Source organism: Geotrypetes seraphini, chromosome 5 (genome assembly GCF_902459505.1).
Source record: "Geotrypetes seraphini chromosome 5, aGeoSer1.1, whole genome shotgun sequence".
Lineage (NCBI taxonomy): Eukaryota > Metazoa > Chordata > Amphibia > Gymnophiona > Dermophiidae > Geotrypetes > Geotrypetes seraphini.
In genome coordinates, this window is record NC_047088.1 from 205,063,599 (window position 1) to 205,082,011 (window position 18,413).

At 42.5% G+C, this 18,413-nt stretch overlaps 2 protein-coding genes across 12 annotated transcripts in view; one reads left to right on the top strand and one right to left on the bottom strand.

Moving 5' to 3' along the window:
- Positions 1–18,413, bottom strand: part of DHRS9 (dehydrogenase/reductase 9) — a 114,025-nt gene that overhangs the window by 49,995 nt on the left and 45,617 nt on the right. The window lies entirely within an intron of this gene.
- ABCB11 (ATP binding cassette subfamily B member 11) overlaps positions 1–18,413 on the top strand; it is a 174,263-nt gene that overhangs the window by 31,519 nt on the left and 124,331 nt on the right. The window lies entirely within an intron of this gene.

Genomic DNA, 18,413 nt, shown 5'->3' on the forward strand with positions numbered 1-18,413 from the left:
GGATTTTATACCAAACCAATCCATTGCATGATACAAGAAAGTCTATTCTACACGATCATTCTCTGCATCTAAAGAAACAAAGAAGGCCGGATCATCCATTGATTTTTATAAATTTAGCATATGAAATGTCAATCTGGTATTATTTGAAGGTTTCAGGTTTATTAAAAGCTTGATATACTGCCTACGAGTGAGGCTTTCTAGGCGGTATACAATATTAAAATAAAATGAAAAGGGGTGGGAAGGGGGGTTGGGGTTTTTTGGGTGGCTATAAATGACGCATGCCTTTGTACTGAAGTGCTTTGTTAAAGGATCTCCCACCTATGTTCGCTATCTTATGTAACCTGTTGTTTTCCTATAGTTCTGCCAGTTTTTTTAGTCAATAAAAATTGTTTACACTCTAAAATAAAATGAAAAAGGGAAAAGTAAAGTACTCCATTTTAAACCTCCCCCCCTTTCACCTTTTAGTAAACCACCCTAGAGTTTTCCACTGAAGCCCGGAAAAGAGACAGCAAGGAAAGGAGAAACCTAAAACAAGTTAAATAACAGTTAAAACCAAACCAATAGCAAAACGATGGTGAAAAGTTCTCAGCCCAGCCAAGAAGAGAATGATGTGAAACCATGAAACTTACAAGTTATACCACTTTTTTCTTGAAACTTTTCATTTCATTTCATATCATTGAAATGAAATGTGTCAAGAAAAGTGTAGAATAACTTGTAAGTTTCATAGCTACTCGTCATTCTCTTCTTGGCTGGGCTGAGAACTTTTCAGAAGTCTTTTGTTCTTTCATTTGTATGACACTGTTTTTGATTAAAAATCAATAAAGAAATTTAAAAAAAAGAAGCCCCTCACAAGAAGAAAAGCTCCTTTTACAAAGCTGAGGTAGCAATTCCCAATGTGGGCAAATGCAAGAAAACCCATTCAATTTTTATTGGCTTCGCAGCAATTTGCCGTACTGGGACTCGCTACTGCAGCTTTGTGGAAGGGACCCAAAATTAATGCCCAGAGCCAACATTTTCACCACTCAGTCTATTCCAGGTTGATTAATTAAGGGAGAAGGATTATTTGAATAAGAAAGGTTTTCTGATTATCTTAGAAATTTTCCAAGGATTGTTCCAATCTAAAATGGATGGGTAAAGCATGCCATAGAATTGACCGAGAACATTAAATATGCTTGAGTAGACAAAGTCACAGCAGAGATGTCGAAATGGCAGAACAACTAACAAATTCACCTGAGAAGATCGAAGGGTTCTGGAAAGACAATATGGAATGAGTACTCAGAAAAGATATAGTGGTGATTGAAACCCATTTGTAGCAAACATTGCTTACAGTTGGCGAAGGTCTTGGTAAAATGAATGTGGTATCAAGCTTGCTATAGAAATCAAACTGCAATAAAAATTTCTCCTAAAAATCTAGATGCTTGCCGTTCACTTACAGTAAGAAGAGTTAATGTATAACTTAAAGTCTTTGGACTGAGTACTTTAAACATTTGCAAATCTGAGGCTGTGGGAGATAATATTCTAAAAGGTCACCTAGGTAAAAAAAAACTTCAAATAGATGTCTATTTTATGCCCACTTTATAAACACATCATACACTTTAACCTCCAAGTTAAAGTGCTTATACCAGCACTGTTAATTTGTATCAGTATATGCGATCTTCCGAGCCTCAGCACCACCACTCCACCGCTCAATTAAACTTTCATAGCGGCAAGCATTACGTGCTAGATCGTCATAGACTCACTTTAAATTTTTATTAAACCTTGTATAATAAATCTTTTGTGCTATAATACTTATTATACTTTAGATTTTATGAATAACAATTTTAAATCACTTACTGTATCTTGTTTTTTTCTCTCTTATTTGGCTCAGCCCGGACAACTTTAGACATGTTTCCCAGGCTGAGCCAAATGAGAGAGAAAAAAACCAAGATAAGTGATTTATTTAATACGCTTGTATGTCACATCTGTGCTGCTGCTCCACCCAGACTATCCTTGCAAGGATGCCTACCATTTTGTACTGTGCATACTTATATAAGTGTAATCAGCCACACGGTTTTGTAAGAGCTTTTCCCTAAGTGTAAAACATATTTACATGCAAAAATTTATAAAATTACTTGCACAGGGTGTTTGTCAGTTGCCAATTTTTCAAGATGACAATAATTTGCAAATACAAAGGATTATTTTCTAGAGGCTTTCTATGTGTAAAACTAGGTTCTACGTCTAGCAAGGATGTTTTTACAAAATTCAGTCATATACTATACATAAGAACATCAGAAAATAAGAGTTGCCATATTGAGTCAAACAAAAGGTTCATCTAGTCCATTATTCTGTCTCCAACAGTGTCTAATCCAGGTCGCAAGTACCTGGCAGAATCACAAAAAAACAAAAAGACTTCACACTACTTTGACAGCAAACTTCATAGTTGAAACCTAAGGGCAGACTTCTATGGTTTACATCCCAGAAATGCCAAGGGCAGACATAAAAACATAAGAATTGACGCTGCTGGGTCAGACCAGTGGTCCATCGTGCCCAACAGTCTGCTCACGTGGTGGCCCTCTGGTCAAAGACCAGCACCCTAACTGAGACTAGCCCTTCCTGCATACATTCAGGTTCAGGAGGAACTTGTATAACTTTGTCTTGAATCCCTGGAGGGTGTTTTCCCCTATGACAGACTCCAGAAGAGCGTTCCAGTTTTCTACCATTGTACGGAATCTATCCCCTTTCAATTTTAGAGAGTGCCCTCTCGTTCTCCCTACCTTGGAGAGGGTGAACAACCTGTCCTTATGTCTATTCCCTTTAGTACCTTGAATGTTTCAATCATGTCCCCTCTCAATCTCCTCTGTTCAAGGGAGAAAAGGCCCAGTTTCTCTAATCTTTCACTGTACGGCAACTCCTCCCGCCACTTAACCATTTTAGTCGCTCTTCTCTGGACCCTTTCGAGTAGTACTGGAAAAGTCTTCATCTGCTGTCATTTACTATGTTACCTCCAGGGACAAGCAGTGACTTTCCCTAGGTCTGTCTTAATAACAGTTTATGGACTATTCCTACAGGAATTTGTCTAAATTTATTCTAAGATCATCTTGCTAACTGCTTTAACCACCTCCTCTGGCAATGAGTTCCAGAGCTTAGCTATGGGGCCCTTTTACCAAGCTTTGGTAAGCACTAATGCGTGATTATCACAGCTTAAAATGGCATACCGAGGGGGATGCTGAGGTGTCTTGAGATACTTTTGACTTGCACATGCTACTGGCAGTCTAAAAAATAATTTTTTTGCCAAGAGGGCATGTCAGGGATGGAGAGTGTGCATTTCTGCACTAAGCAGTAATGCATAGTTAATGGAGGATTAGCTCTTGAGCCTTTTACTGCCTATAACATAGATGATGGTAATGACTCGTGCTAATTATTGATAATGGTTGCATGCTATTGGCAACATTAGTACATGTCATTAAATTGGAAAATTGGCCATTTTCTGGCCAAGGCAAAAAGTGTTCTTAGTAAGTAGAAAAGACCCCTGTTAAGGGCACACTAAGGCCACTTTTTGCCATAGCTTAGTAAAAGAACCCCTAAATGTTGGGTAAAAAAAAATTATCCTATTTGTTTTAAATGTGATACTATATAATTTCATGGAGTGTGCCTTAGACTTTGTACTTTTTGAAAAAGCAAATCATCAGTGTGTATTAACCTATTCCTCTCCACTCAGTAGTTTATAGATCTCTGTCATGCGGAGCTCCATTTTATACAGAACAGAGTGATCAGAATTAAGTTATCCAGGTCAGGATGTGCTCGGTTCAGTGGTATTTCAGAAGCTGAGCCTTTTCTAAAATACTTACAGGACCGCAAATGTATTTGGCCACCCTTGCAGTGGGAGAGCCATTTCACAATTATGCATATCTAAAAACTGAACAGCATAGACCTGGCAGTTTCCGGTGGAAGTATAGAAACGGCAATATCACAAGTTCCACATGTAAGTGGTGCCATAGTAACTGCTCCATTTTAGAGACCTACACTTGTAAGTGAAACGTCTCTGAGGAAAGGTTTTGAGTGAGACAGACTTTGTATTACTGAGGGGAGAATGATGGGCTGGCTCACATTTAGGAAGAAAACGGTTCCATTACATTCTAATCCCTCAACAAATGGTGTAGTGTATGTGTGTGGGGGGGGGGAAGGAGGGGGCTGGACCACCCTGGGTGCCTTCTTGGTGGGGGTTCCAGCACTTCTCCTCTTCTCCACTCCTTCCTGCTGCAATTCCCCACCACTGTATCTCTAGTTCTTACCAGTGCAAGCACTAGCTCCAACCTGCTGCTTGCACCGGCCTTGGCTCTCCCGTCTGACATTACTTAAGGGTCCTGCGCCTAGGAAGTGATGTCAGAGGGAAAGCCAACGCTGGCATGGGGATCAAGTTAGGGATGCTGCTCGCGAAGGGGAAGCTAAACAGGTATGGGAAAAGGGAAAGGGAGTACATGCTGCATGAGGGGCGGGGTAGGAGCAGGGGGGCATAGAAGAGGGTGAGGTGGGTGCTATCACCCCGGGCGCCTCTCACCCTTGCTACGCCACTGTCACAGCCCTATGCAAATTATTGAACTGACTGTGAAAAAATAAATCACTAAACCTTGTACATTTGTACATATACAGTAAAAGGATTATAATTGCTAAAGGGAAAAGTCCAGAGTATATGTAAAGAAAGGCATTTAGGCCCTGGTTTTATAAAAGCCATCTAAAGTTAGGTGCCTAATTCAGCGCACCCAACCAATTTAGCTGCCTAACTTAATTTTTTTTTTAATTGGCCTAATCTCTGCTGATAATTCAAAACGCCATTAAAAACCAATTGAAAACATTTAAAAAATGAATTAGCCAGTAGGCGCCTACCACTTCAAAGTAGGTGTCTACACTGAGGCACCTACCAGCAAGTAGGGAAGCTTAGGAGTGGATTCAGGGGCAGATGTGGGGTGGAGTTTGGACATGGTTTCACTTAGATGCTGGTAGGCATCTACCTTTTGGGGCACTCATTTAGGCTAAATGACAGTGCGCCTAAGATTTTAGTACCTACTGGTGCCTAAGAGCGCTTAGGAGCCACTAGGTAGGAGATGATTGATAACTGTCCTCAACAGCACCGTTTATAGAATCAGAGCCATATTGTGCAGGGAGGACAGAAGCATTTTTTTGGCAATTAAACAAATGTCTCCCTCTGATAGATAAAGAGGGCAAATGAGGTGAACCTAGACGATCTGTATTGCTGTTGGGAATAGTCTGATGGACTGAGGGAAAAGTTATAGGAAAGGAGTGGGGTTAGATTGGATTATTACCGAAGCACATTTTGCTTATAAAGAAAAGAAAGAAAATAGGAGCCCTGTTTAACTGAAAGGCTGCAATTAAGGGCTGAAGTCTCCAGATGGCCGGCATTTAAAAGAAGTTAAAATTGAAGGAAATTCTCTCTCTTTCTTGCTTTGCCTAAGAAGGAAGGAATTTTTCTGTGCTAAAAAAGGTGCAGTTACAGGTCATGGCCAAAAGAGGGCTCAGATCCTGAAGAAGTCAGAGGGATTTCTCAGTGTTGAAAGGGCTGCATTTATAGTCAGCTGCATTCACAGGGCTCAGTTTGAAGGAGTTGCCAGCTAGAAGAATTTTTCAGTGCCGGCTTTCATAGACAGACCCTCCCAGAGCCTTAAGATCAACCTCACAGCATTCCCTTAATATCCCATTCTTGAAGATAATTGCCACTCGTCATACCCTTATTTTTTTAGTTACTGCCCCTTTGATCAGGAACTCTCTCTCAGTCTATATCTAAGAGCCAAACGAAACTTGCAGAAATTCAAAAGCAGTCTAAAGTGTTTGCTCTTTAAAGATGCCTATAACTGACAATCATACACGTATCTACTCCAGCAATTTTTAACTTTTTCTCAATTCTACTCCAGCAATTTTTAACTTTTTCCCACCTCCTATTGTATTTTCCTTCTGTGTATTCTTTCTATAAAAATTGTGGTTCTCCCCACCTTTTCCTATTGTTCATGTATGTCCAATAATTAGTTTATGTATGTCTAATAAGTTGAAATGTTTGTCTTCCAGCTATTTTTAAATATTTTGTACGCTTTGTACTCTTGGATAAGCGTTTAATCAAAAATTTAAATAAAGATAGAGTATGATTTCAGTCCTCTACATCTATGGTTTGCTTATTTGTTTGTTTGTTTTTTGGGTGGGGGGAGGAGGGTTCAAAGGAATCTCGCTATATCAGGGGTTCTCAACCCTGTCCTCAGGACACACCTAACTGGTCAGGTCAGGCTACCCACAATGAATTACTCCAGTTCATGCAAAAAGTTATGTCATGCATTTTTATTGTGGGTAGCCTGAAAACCTGGGTGGCTAGGTATGTCCTGAAGACAGGGTTGAGAACCCTTGATATAGAGAGATTCCTCTGCACCAAAAAGCTTGTCATTGTAAATCACAGAGAGCTGAAATCCTAACAGATCTAAACTCACAATGGTACTGATTTAAATTTTCCTGGGGAGAAGAGAAGGGAAGCTCACTCCCCAACACCTTTCTGTTCCAGGTAAAGACACCAGACATCACACATACTTAAGGGGCCAATGGTTCATAGCCAAAGGGGCACTTGCTAGGTCAGACCTGAACCCAGGAAAGCTCACAAAGGGGGGTACTACATAAGTGCCACCAATAATGGTACTGAAAATTTAACTTGCTGAAACAAACACATTTGAAAAATATATTGGTGCGTTTGAACAGGTGTAAAACCTGACTTGGAATGTTTCTCCCAAACATGTATAGGATTAGATTCTATAAATGAGGCCTAACAAATTTGCATTGAAAAAAATAGTGTTTAGTACTCAAACCCCCCCTTTTAACAAGCTAAGGTAGAGGTTTCTACCTTGGCTCAGAGTACTAAATGCTCTGAGGCTGCTCCAACGCTCATAGGTTTTCTGTGAGTGTCGGAGCAGCGTCAGATCATTTAATGCTTCGGGCAGTGATAGAAACATCTACCACGGCTTAGTAAAAAAAGGGGGGGGGATTTTGGGGTGCTGTTTATAGAATAGTGCTTGGCATTAGGAATTGTGCCAACTTTAGGCACTGCTATTTACAACTGAAACATGGTGTAAATCTTCACACCTAAATTATATGTGGATCCCCCTTATTCTATAACTGTATGCAGAAAAGTGAAGAAATACCCCTGATCCACCCATGACTGCCATGATGGTGCTCCCTTTGTGGAAGCATGTGTAAATTTTACTTGTGGATCTCGTGCCTAAATATACACATACATTTTAATTAATTCCAATTAGGGAGTGGAAGAGTAGCCTAGTGGTTAGTACAGCAAACTTTAATTCTAGTTAACTGGGTTCAATTCCCACTACAGCTCTTTGTTAACCCTCCATTGTCCCAGGTACAAAACTTAGATTGTGAGTCCGCTAGGGACAGAGAAGTACCTGCATATAGGCTCAGATTCTCTATAGGGTACATATATCGGTGGATGCCTGAAAAGCGTCCGCTGATCATATATCAATCATGAGACAGCGCCCTTTAGAGAATTGCGCCTCTGCGAAAGATAGGCACCGGAAATGTAGACCAGAGTTTTCTGGGCCTATATTTCCAGTGCCTATCTATGCCGTGAATTGTGCCTATATAGGCGCTTTAGGTCATCTAATGCCACTTCTGGCATTAGCTACTACTACTACTACTTATCACTTATATAGCACTGAAAGGCATACAAAGCGCTTACAATCTAACTTCTAATCTTATTGTAGAAGAACTCTGCCATTATTGTAGAAGAACTCTGCCATAGCTACACCCTTAGTGGCTTGTTAAGATCCCAATTATTGGTGCTAATTGACTTATTCAATTAAATTACACAATTTTTGAATAAGAAACAAAAGACTGGTCTTCGTGACATTTGGAGCATTGAGATAAAGCATCAGATTACTGCGTCTCAATGACCACGAATACATTGCAACACCACACCACAAAAACAGTGACACATGTCCCCTAATACTGTGCAAAATATAAAGACAGTAGATGTAAATTTGAAAAAACTGATACATAACAATCACCACTTTGCAAATTAACAAATAAAAATAAAACAAATAATGAGAAATAAGAAAATACAATTTTATTGGACTAATCCATTTTTCAATTAGCTTTCAGAGGCCAAATCTTTCATCAGAACAGTACAGTATACTGCTGTTATGGTATCCTGTCCTGACCTGAGGAAAGGGGTTTAGTCCAAAAAATTGCCTTATTTCCATTTCCTATTTATAAACTTTTATCAATACAGTTACAATACTACTTGATTCTAAGTAAAGCAACAAAAATATCTTTCTACCTTTTGTTGTATCTGCTTTAATCATCTTCTCTTTGCTCTCTTCTTTCTATACAGCGTTTGTCCTCTCTCCCTTCCATGCAACATCTGCCCTCTCTTTGCCCCTTCCACCCAGCTTCTGCCCTCTCTCTCTACCCCTTCCATCTACTGCCCACACTCTCTCTGCCCCTTCCATCTACTGTCCACTCTCTCTCTCTTCCATATGGCATTTTCCCTCTTTCTATGTCCCTTCAATAAACTGTATATCTGGGGTCCCTTCTCTCCTTTGCACATGATTCATTTCAGCTTCACCCCATTTTTCTATCTCCACCCCCCTCCCCTATGCTTTGGCATCTCTCTCTTTCTCTTCTCCTTTCCTTCCTTCCTTCCCACTCCACACCATGGTGTGGTATCTCTATCTCCTTCCCTTCTCTCATGCCATGGCATCTCTTCCTCCCCCTCCAAGGTCTAGTATCTCCTTTCCTTTTTTCCTTTCCCTCCCTCCCATGGAATTGGCATCTCTGGTTCCTCTCCCTTGTCTTCCTTCTCCCTTCTTCCCCCTCTCTCCCCAATTGGGTGCTGCTGCAGAAGCATTTCTCTCCCCCCCTTCCCTGTTCAGCAGAAGCATTTCTCCTCCCTTCCCTGTACAACAGCAGCATTTCCCTCCCCTTGCCTGTGCAGCAATAGCATTTCTCTCCCCCTTGCCTGTGCAGCATTTCTCCCCCCTTCCCTGTGCAGCAGCAGCATGACTCCCCATGTCTTTGCAGCATTTCTACCCTCCCCCCTTCCCTGTGCAGTATTTCTACCCTCCCCCCTTCCCTGTGCAGCAGCAGCAGCATGTCTCCCCCCCCTTGCCTTTGCAGCATTTCTCCCCCTTGCCTTTGCAGAATTTCTCCCCCCCCTTACCTGTGCCATATTTCTACCCTCCCCCTTCTCTGTGCAGCATTTCTACCCTCCACCCTTCCCTGTGCAGCATTTCTACCCTCTCTCCTTCCCTGTGCAGCATTTCTACCCTCCCCCTTTGCCTGTGCAGTATTTCTACCCTCCCCCCCTTCCCTGCCCAGCATTTCTACCCTCCCCCCCTTCCTTGCCCAGCATGTCTGGCCGGCTCCCCTGCTGAAAGCCGCGGGCGTCTACACCTTACCAATCCACAGATTGCGCGAGGAGCAGACACACGTGGCTTTCAGCAGGGGAGCTGGCCAGAAGCTGAGCAATGCTGGTGATCACCCGCAGACATCCCTGTTTACTGCCGCTGCTGCTGGTTAAGGAAAGGCAGCAGCAGCAGAATAGGGAGGGTGGCCGGCTGTGCACCCCCGCCCCTCCTTGGTACGCCACTGTGTAAATGTATGCATTTGGGGGGGAAATACTATGAGGTGCTTATCTTCTTAGGCACAATTCTACAAAAGATAGGCACCTAACACCAAAGTAGGCATGTTTAGGGGATGGAGAAAGACTTAGGCGCTGTTAGGCATGATTCTTAGGCGCCTATAATGTAGGCCTTTAAAACCATCACCTACGTTACAGGTGCTTAACTTTTAAGTTAGGCGCTGCTAAGTGTGATTCTGTAATGGGTGCCTAAATGTACATGACATGCAACAGGTGCCAATTACAGAATCTGGCCCTTTCCTTCCACTGCTGGTTGCACGCATAGAGGGGAATTTTTGATAGGCCATCAAAGTCAGATTTTGAGAAAGATGTCCAGAAATTCAGTAGTAAGACTGTCTATTCACAAAACTGCCACATGTCTTTTTTTTTAAAATAAGTTTTAACCCTTAGTGCATCTATCTTTTTTTGACATTCCCAAGTATAAAGATGACCACATGGTGGGCGGAGTGCTTGATTCCGAGGTCTGTGAGTCGGTGTAATAGGAGTTGGTAATCGATTGTGTCAAAGGCTGCGCTTAAGTTGAGTAGCAATAGTAGGGCGTCGCTCCCTTTATCAAGTATTGACCAGCTGTCATCGATGATATCCAGGAGGACGGACTTCGTACTATGTCCTGCTCGGAAGCCAGATTGGAAGGGGGATAGGGCCAGGGTTTCCTGATCTTCTGTGAATGGTAGTAGATGGTGTAGAACTATCCTTTCTAGGAGTTTGGAGGCAAAAGGAAGGTTGAAGACTGGTCGGTAGTTGCCAGGGATGATGGGATCTAGGGTGGGCTATATATCTTTTAAAAAAAATATTAGCAGAAATCCTCAGTTTTCATGTTTAGATTGACCATCTCCTGCTGAATATTGGCGGATAGCCAGCTAAGTGCTATTTGGCCAGTCTAGAATCGCTCATGGCTGGCCAAATAGCATTGAATATCAGTCGGTCCAAGTCCATTTCTTAATACTTTTTAGCAAAAAGGACCCCTAACTGATCCGTATTATCTACTGAGGTAACAGCTAACTTGCAATAAGTTACCCTATATTAATTGCAAGGTACATTCCATGCCCATTTCCTTGTTCATTCTCTTTCCCCTTCCCATAGTTTGCAGTTAATGAAGGAATTCGCTTGTGTTTTGTATAAAGTAACCACCGTTAGTGATTATTAGTTCTTATATTGTTAATATGTTATAAATTTTGGGGATTAAAATTTCTTTGAAGATTTTTTTTGATAATCCAGTCTCGATCTAGCTGCCTTTTCTTTAATGCCTTTTCACTAATGTTTGGTGTCCAGCACAGAGGGACAGAGCACACCAAACAAAATACAGCAAAAAAAGAGCACAAAAGACCTCAATGAACAAGGACTTGTCTTTATTGACCGAATATGAGCCGTGTTTCAGCGCACAACGCCTGCATCAGGGGGCCGGCCGATGCACAAAATGCGATTACCAAACTTTGGGGATCAGAATCTGTCCCAAAGTCCGAGCACAGGAAAGTGAAAGTGCTCAAATTTGGTGCCATTTGTAGAACTGAGTCCTCTTGTAGAAAAAGTGGCAGGTTTATGAAGAGAAAGAACAGTACAGTACTTTGAAGGCATGCCATCAGCTGATGGCGGCAGGGGAATCACAATCAGCTGGCCGGTTTCATGATGTGCTGCTAGCTCAGCTGACAGTGAATTCCCCTGTCAGGATCAGCTGAACCGGCAGAGAGAACCAAAATTCCTCTCTGCATCCCTCCCTTACACCCACTGATCCCCTCTAGTACACCTGCAAAGAGAGCCACCAAGCCCTATACCCATCCCCTCGACATTCCTCTGAACCCCCAACATCCTTGAAACCCCCTTCTCCCAATGTCCATGGACCCCCCTCGACATACTCCCCCCGACATCACTTCCATATCCCCTGACATCTCCGGACTCCCCCCCCCCCACACACACACATGACATCACCCCACATTCCCCATCATAAGAACATAAGAACTGCCATCTCCGGATCAGACCCATGGTCCATCGAGTCCGGCGATCCGCACACGCGGAGGCCCAGTCAGGTATACACCTGATGTAGTTTTAGTCACCCATATCCCTCTATGCCTCTCGTAAGGAGATGTGCATCTAATTTGCCTTTGAATCCTAACACAGTGGATTCCTTAATAACCTCCTTTGGGAGAGCATTCCAGGCGTCTACCACTCGCTGTGTAAAGCAGAACTTCCTGACATTTGTCCTGGACTTGTCCCCCCTTAGCTTCAAACCATGTCCTCTTGTCCGTGTCGCGTTGGACAATGTAAATAATTTATTTTCCTGCTCTATTTTATCGATGCCTTTCAGCATTTTGAACGTCTCGATCATGTCCCCTCGCAGCCTCCTCTTCTCAAGGGAGAACAGTCCCAGTTTCTTGAGTCGTTCCTCATATTCCAAGTTCTCCATACCTCTTATTAGCTTCGTTGCTCGTCTCTGCACCCTCTCCAGCAGTTTTATATCCTTCTTTAGGTTGGGAGACCAATGTTGGACACAGTATTCCAAGTGTGGTCTGACCATTGCTCTATAAAGCGGCATTATGACTTTCTCCGATCTACTCGTGATTCCTTTCTTTATCATGCCTAACATTCTGTTTGCTTTCTTTGCCGCTGCCGCGCATGGTGCCGACGGCTTCAGGGTCCTATCTATCAGTACACCCAGGTCCTTTTCTTGTTCGCTCTTACCCAGAGTTGCGCCTGACATTCTATACTCGTGTTCCTTATTCTTACTACCTAAATGCATTACTTTGCATTTCTCCACGTTGAACTTCATCTGCCATTGCTCTGCCCATTTCTCTAACTGATACAAGTCGCTCTGGAGTTCCTCGCTATCCTCCTGCGATCTGATTGCCCGACATAGCTTTGTGTCGTCTGCAAACTTAATGATCTCACTGGATACTCCTTCTTCCAGGTCATTGATGTAAATATTAAATAGGATCGGCCCAAGAACCGAGCCCTGGGGCACACCACTAGTCACTTTCTCCCAGTCTGAGAACTTCCCATTTATGCCCACTCTCTGCTTTCTGTTTTCCAGCCATTTGCCTATCCACCTGTGTATATCTCCCTCTATTCCATGGCTTTGTAGTTTCCTGAGAAGTCTTTCATGTGGAACTTTGTCGAACGCTTTCTGGAAGTCCAAATATATTATGTCCACCGGCATTCCACTATCAATTTGCTTGTTCACGGTCTCAAAAAATTGAAGTAAATTCGTTAAACATGATTTCCCTTTCCTGAACCCATGTTGACTGGGTTTCATCAAGTCGTGTGTATCTAGGTGCCGGACTATGCTATCCTTGATCAGTGCTTCAACCATCTTTCCAGGGACAGACGTAAGGCTCACAGGTCTGTAGTTGCCCGGTTCCCCTCTCGATCCTTTTTTGAAAATTGGCGTGATGTTCGCTATCTTCCAGTCATCTGGTATCTGTCCAGTTCTGATTGTCAGATTGGCAAGTTTTTGCAATAGCTCTCCGATTTCAACCTTCAATTCCTTTAAAACTCTCGGGTGAATTCCATCCGGTCCAGGGGATTTGTCACTTTTAAGTTTGTCGATCTGGTAGTATATCCGGTCCAACTCCACTTCAACTGTGGTGAGGCTGTCTTCTATTACTCCACTAAACACTTTCACTGCTTCTGGTATTTTTGCGGTATCCTCCTCCGTAAAGACGGACGCAAAGAAGGAATTTAGTTTGTCTGCAATTTGTTTATCTTCTTTAATGTACCCTTTTCTTCCCTGGTCGTCCAGGGGTCCCACCGCCTCTTTTGTGGGTTTTTTCCCTTTCACGTATCTAAAGAAGGGTTTGAAGTTTTTGGCCTCTTGCGCTATTTATTCCTCATAGTCCTTTTTGGCATCCCTCACCGCCTTGTGACATTTCTTCTGATCATCTTTATGTTTTTTCTATGCTTCGGTTGTTTTCATGTGTTTCCATTTTTTGAAAGAGTCCTTCTTTTCTTTTATGGCTTCCCTCACCTGTCTGGTAAGCCATGCCGGTTCTCCCTTACCTTTTGTTCTCCCCTCTTTGGAGATCCTCGGAATGTGGAGATTTTGTGCTTCTGTGATAGTATTTTTCAGTAGGGACCATGCCTGGTCTACCATTTCAAGTTTGTCCACCTTTTTCTTGAGTCGTTTTTTCACCATAGCTCTCATGTGATCGTATTTGCCCTTTTTAAAGTTTAAGGTTTTGGTTAAGGTTTTGGCATGTTTTCTATTCCCGATGTCAAGCTTAAAGCTGATCACATTGTGATCGCTCGTCCCCAGCGGTACCGTAACTTCTACTTCTTTTGTCGGACCCGTGAGGCCATTTAGTACCAAGTCCAGGGTGGCGTTGCCTCTTGTCGGCTCTTTTACCATTTGTTCCAGGAAGCAATCCCCTAGCGCCTCCAGGAACTTGGCCTCCTTGCCGCAGTTGGAGGTTCCTAGTTTCCAGTCTATCCTCGGGAAATTGAAGTCTCCCAATATTATTACATTGCCCGTCTTGCATTCTTGTTTGATTTCCTCTATCATTTCTGAGTCAGTTTCCTCCGCCTGTCCTGGGGGACGATAGTAAAGGCCAATTTTTGTGTCTGCGCTGTTTTGGCCAAGAATCTTGATCCAGAGGGACTCTAGCTTCTCTTTCATTTCCGTCGTAGCCACTTCAACAGATTCTACTCCTTCCTGAACATATAGGGCAATACCTCCACCTTTCTGCCCTACTCGATCTCTTCTATATAGTTTGTATCCCTGTAGCACTGTGTCCCATTTGTTTTCTTCATTCCACCATGTTTCTGTTATGCAAATGATTTCCAACTTATCATGTCTTGCTATTGTCTCTAGTTCCCCCATTTTGTTTCCTAGACTTCTAGCATTCGTATACATACATTTGAGTTCTCTTCGTGTTACCTTTTTGGACTTCCTACTCTTTACTGTCTCTACTGTTTCTTTCACGGTTTCCTTAACCGCTCCAGTGTTGTCTCCCTTGTTTGCTGTACGGTCATCCCCTCCTGTGTCTGAGTTGTCCCTTCCTACCTTGTCTTCCTTATTTGCTGTGAGGTCGTCCCCTCCTGTGTATGAGTAGTAGCCCATGGTTTCTTCATCGGGGCATCCTGTCGTCCGTGCCATCGACTGGTGGTCGACTGTCGGCTTTCCCCTATTTGTTAGTTTAAAGCCTTCTCGATGGCCTTCTTCATGTTGCCTGCCAATACTCTTGCTCCTTCCTTGTTGAGGTGTAGTCCATCCTTTCTGTAGTACTTGCTTTTTCCCCAGAACGCCGTCCAGTTGCGCACGAAGTCAAAGCCTTCTTCTTCGCACCATCGTCTCATCCAGGCGTTAATAGCTTGCAATTCCTCTTGTCTCTTTCCATCCGCTCTTGGTACTGGGAGGATCTCGGAGAAGGCCACCTTCACCTCCCTGATCTTCAGCTGTCTTCCAAGTGAGCGGAGCTGGCCCTTCATCTCTTCCCTGTCATACTTCCGTCCGCTCACATCATTTGTTCCCACGTGGATGAGCACAGCAGTATCCTCTCCTCCTGCGCTGTCTATGATCCTGGAGATCCTGTTGGCCACATCCTTCACTCTTGCTCCAGGCAGACAGGTGACGATTCTGTCCTCTCTTCCTCCTGCGGTGTGGCTGTCCACGTGACGTATAATGGAGTCACCTACGATGATCCCCATCTTCTTTATTCGGGGGTTTCTCGGGGGTCGTAAGTCCACATCTATGGTATAAGGCCAATCTTCTTCCTCCAGTGCTACTCTTGAAATAGTTTTCGGCTCTTCAGATCATCCTTGAAACCCCCCCTGCCCACATCTCCTGAGGGCTGGAAAAAGTTATGAGCTATAGGAATCATTATCTAAAGTTAAATCACTTTCTTCAGCAGGTGGGATTAAAAGATATCTGCATGAAAAACCTTAAGGTTCCCAAAAACACCTTACCCCTCCCCCACTTTCTGGCTTATAGAGGGTATTATGTTTTTCCTTAAGAAGGATATGGCGTTACTCGAAAGGGTTCAGAGGAGAGCGACACGTCTGATAAAAGGGATGGAAAACCTTTCATACGCTGAGAGATTGGAGAAACTGGGTCTCTTTTCCCTGGCGAAGAGGAGACTTAGAGGGGATATGATAGAAACTTACAAGATCATGAAGGGTATAGAGAGAGTAGAGAAGGACCGATTCTTCAAACTTTCAAAGAATAAAAGAACAAGAGGGCATTCGGAAAAGTTGAAAGGGGACAGATTCAAAACAAATGCCAGGAAGTTCTTCTTTACCCAATGTGTGGCGCTTCCAGAGGACGTAATAGGGCAGAGAATGGCACTGGGGTTTAAGAAAGGATTGGACAACTTCCTGCTGGAAAAGGGGATAGAGGAGTATAGATAGAGGATTACTGCACAGGTCATGGACCTGTTGGGCCGCCGCATGAGCGGACTGCTGGGCACGATGGACCTCGGGTCTGACCCAGCGGAGGCATTGCTTATGTTCTTATGTTATGTTCTTAAAAAGTAAGGAAGTGAGAGCTCAGACTTCATAGCTGCAAACTTTATTTGATACCCTGGATTTGACTGGGTTCTTGGAAAACTGTAGAGATGAAAGGCCTACTGTAATAGTTAATCTAACTCTGTACTCCAATAAACACTTTGCAAGACTTTCAACATTACAAAATGTTGCTCTTTAACTTGAAAATAAGGACATTACCAGATGTGACAAGCAGCGCTCAGAAACTATTGCTATTTGCTATTAACGTTTTGCAGGGACAAGACTTATTTGGCCTGAATTACCACTAGGTTAATAGGGAACAAATAGCACTTAGCTGGCTATCTGCCAATAGTCAGGTGCTATCTGCCAAAGGTGTGTTAGGGCCTTAACGCTCGGAATAGCGTGCGCTAAAATTCCGCGTGCGCTAGCCACTATCGCCTCCTCTTGAGCAGGCGGCAGTTTTTCAGGTAGCACATGCTATAGCGCGTGCTAATCCGATGCGTGCGCTAAAAACACTAGTGCGCCTTTGTAAAAGTAGCCCTAAGTGTGAAAATTGCAGGATTTCTGCTAGTATTTTTTTAAAAGATATGTAGGCACCTACAGTATGTATCTTTATAAAATAGGTGCCTTCCTGCCCTATTAACCCAGTGGAAATTCAAGCCAAATAAGTCTCATCCCTGCAAAACTTTAAGAGCAAATGTTTTGTCTCAGTTTCTGTTAACTGTAAAGCATTGGTTAGTGCGCAGCAATACTCATGTGCTAACTGATTAGCATAGCTGTGCCCACTCTCTGTCCCCCAACATGGCCCCCCCATGCTAAGAAATAAATTTTATTTTTTTTAACACATGGGTAGCATGTGCACATGTAAAGGGTACCATGGGACGTCTGAGCGTGCCCAACAGTAGTGCTTTTGTGCGTGTGGTAATGTAACCCTCTCCTTCTCAGACTGAGGTAAAAGGTATCCCTCTTGAAATAAGATTTGTTTTGTAGTCGTGCACACCGAGGGTTAAATTGATACCTTTCCCCAGGAGAAGGGGTGAATTACATAAACAAAATAATAATAATTCATTCACCCCCCTCTCAAAGGAACACGACGAAAGAAACTATACGACAGCCTTTTAGCAACACAGGCAGCAAAGATCGATACTACCATCACCAATCTACTGACCAAATCAATAGACATTAAAGTATTCCGAAAAGAAATCAAAACTCATCTCTTCAAAAAACACTTCCCATCATCATAACCTCACAAAAGTATTAGAAAATGCTCTCATGACCACCTCCATCACCACCACCAGCAACACCCTGAATCCGGACAGTATTATCTCTATTCGTCTAAACAACCTATCACTATCTACTACCTGCTATCAATTTCTCCTGAAAAAGTCCAGACTAACAATTGTAACTGGACACATTCTTGATTACATGTACTGCAATGCTACTGGAAATGTCCAGTCTTCTAACTTGTAATCCGCTTAGAACCGCAAGGCACAAGCGGAATAGAAATCACTAATGTAATGTAATGTAATGTAATATGGTATAACCTTGAAATAAAAATAGTTATTAAACATAATAAAATAAATATAAAGAAGCACTAAGGATTCAGAATTTAAATTAGAAATAATATTTAATAAACAAATGCTGTAAATCAAATCTAAACAAAGAGATTCTACTTCCCCTCTGTAAAGTTCTTCTTTTTCCTCAGATTTGGGTATTTGAGGCTTTATGTTCTTGCTATGTAGGGGTACCACGTAGGCGCACTGTTGCTAGCAGACTCTTTCTGGCTGGAACCAACCTACTACTCTGACTTAAACAAACCAATAAGGGAAAACCCTATCCTAATCTAATAACTCCAAATTGCCTAAATATACTTTCTAAGCTAGGAAAAAAATAGATAATTGATGTTCCCTATACTTTTTCCCTCCCCAGAATTTCCTATTTCCAAAATCACTCAAATTTCTTATATCTCAAAACACAAATAAAACCCAAAGTCTCAATAAATTTTACAGAAGATATTAAACTTCCAAAACAGTTTATCAAATTTTCTTCATCAATATTCCCTCATGACATTACACAGAAATCTCCCAGACTATTTCTAACACCCAATAGTCTCACAGATAAAACAATTCTTCACATCCGCCAGAAAGAAATATTTCAACCTTGGAAATTACCAGAATCTATGAATCAAACCAACTTCAACCACAACTTACAATTCTTATTCAAAATTCAATAAAATCAAATATAATTACCTTCACAAGAGCCACACAAGCCAAAACACCTCCTCACAGAACCAAGTCAC